At 35.7% G+C, this 1,927-nt stretch overlaps 1 protein-coding gene across 1 annotated transcript in view; it reads right to left on the bottom strand.

The window, feature by feature from the left end:
* The window catches only part of INADL (InaD-like (Drosophila)), a gene marked incomplete at its 3' end in the record, with an annotated part of 165,617 nt that overhangs the window by 58,776 nt on the left and 104,914 nt on the right, over positions 1 to 1,927 (bottom strand). The gene's annotated exons all lie outside the window — the stretch shown is intronic.

The raw sequence follows: 1,927 nt of genomic DNA, 5'->3' as shown, positions 1-1,927 counted from the left end.
TATCGATGAGTAAAAGGGGGTACAGTAATTTATCCAACGTTACACATCCAGAATTTGAACCTTGGCTGTCTGGCTCTAGAACCTGTGTTCTCAATTACCATGCCATGAAATCCCCATCTTACAGATAATCAAGGTGAGGTTAAATAACTGGCCCAAGGACACACAGCCTTGTAAACCAGAGAACTAAGCAAAAACCCACAGCTGCCTGGTTCAGGAGTTCTACTGTTAGTTCTGTCCTGTTAGTTCTAAACATACAATGCAGTTTTTAAAGTCAGTTAATTAATTTTTTGATCTGGTATATTTAAGTTTGTAGAAAAGAAGATAAATCATATTCATAATTAAGATAAAAACGCATAACATAAATTATACTAATAGATACATAACATATATCTATATAATACAAGACAATAAAAATAATTTTCTTCTCATAATTTTTATATATTCATAGTTCTTCTGCCCCAACCTGATTTTGGATCTTCTTATTCATATTCCCTTTCCCCACTTCTGCTGTGGACTGAGTAGATGCTCAGTAAACATTAGTAGATAAGTAGCCACCAGTTGTACCATTAAGAGATAGGCAGAGACCTCAGAGAAGATCCATGCATGGTTCTTTGAATCACTATTTATAGCTCATGCACAATTTTACTAAAAGAACCCAGATGTTAAAGAAAGAATTACTTAGTGCTTGAAAAAAAGTCTTGAAATTGACCTTTCTCTCAATCCCTTTACTGGCCTCTCACTCCTAAGTATCCTGGCAGCCTTGGACTCAATGAGGAAAACATGAGCAAAGTTCCACCCCATAATTATTATGTTCCAAAACACTCCGAGTAATGCTCCAGTGTCCTGAGGTTTCTGCAGCTCTCCCTCCACCAGAACAGCACAGAAATCCACACCCAGCTAGTACTAAGTCCCCCACTTTTTTTTACACTGCCTAAGACTTCCTAAAACTACTTTAAGGTAAGGGTTGTGCTGTTTAAGTTCTATAGGACATAAATAGTTTGAAATTTCCCGATGCAGCCACAATAATCTGGCAAATAATCATGAGGAAAAATCCAGACAAAGTTCCTGCTACAACCCAAAATACCAAGAAGACGAGGTCCCATAAAAATATTAATAGATTTCTCCTCTCCAATTTATCCAAAAATCTAACCGAGCACCTCATGGCATCATCTGTTTGGGCTATGACAACACCCACACCAAACACAAAAAAAGTCAAGAACTTAATTTAGCTATGGGCTACATTCCATTTTGAAAAGTTTAATCTGTCTGCTAAATGTAATCCACATGCATTTTTATGCATAATACATGAATAATAAAAAAGTAATACATGAAGGCCACATTGAGGCTTCCCAGTGCAAAAATAATACGTGTAATACATGAATCTAGCCATACATGAATATATCCATCTTTAACGATATGTTCATCTATCTATACATATATATGAACACCTGTAGTATGTTATTCATGTAGTATGGCAATATATTTCAGACGAGATCAGGAGTATTCAGGGTGGTATGGCCAAAGACAATGTTAATATATTTCATAGAATAAAAAGAATTTAAAAGTTAAGAAGGAACTTAAGAGTTCTTTAATCCTGTCCTTTCAGAAATGAAAAACATAGGCTTAGAGAAGAAAAAGTGGACTTATTGATCAAATTACTAGTACAATGTTTCTCAAGGTACAAAATTCTGCATCAGAATTACATAGGTAACTCATTGAAGAGGCAGATTCCTGAATAGCACATCAGAATTACTGAGGGTAGGAACAGCATTTTAGCCATCTCCCAGGTGATTCTTATATTTATTACATATCTTTAAGTTTGAAACCCACTGGGCTAACTCAAAGTATAGCTAGAAACAGAGCCCAAGTTTCTGGAAATACAGTCCAGCAAACTATTACAACCAAGCTATCTGTTTCAGACACGCTG

This window comes from Galeopterus variegatus, unplaced genomic scaffold, assembly GCF_000696425.1.
Source record: "Galeopterus variegatus unplaced genomic scaffold, G_variegatus-3.0.2 Scaffold3395, whole genome shotgun sequence".
Taxonomy (NCBI): domain Eukaryota; kingdom Metazoa; phylum Chordata; class Mammalia; order Dermoptera; family Cynocephalidae; genus Galeopterus; species Galeopterus variegatus.
Note: the sequence above shows the minus strand (reverse complement) of the source record. Positions and strands in the feature narration are given on the sequence as shown.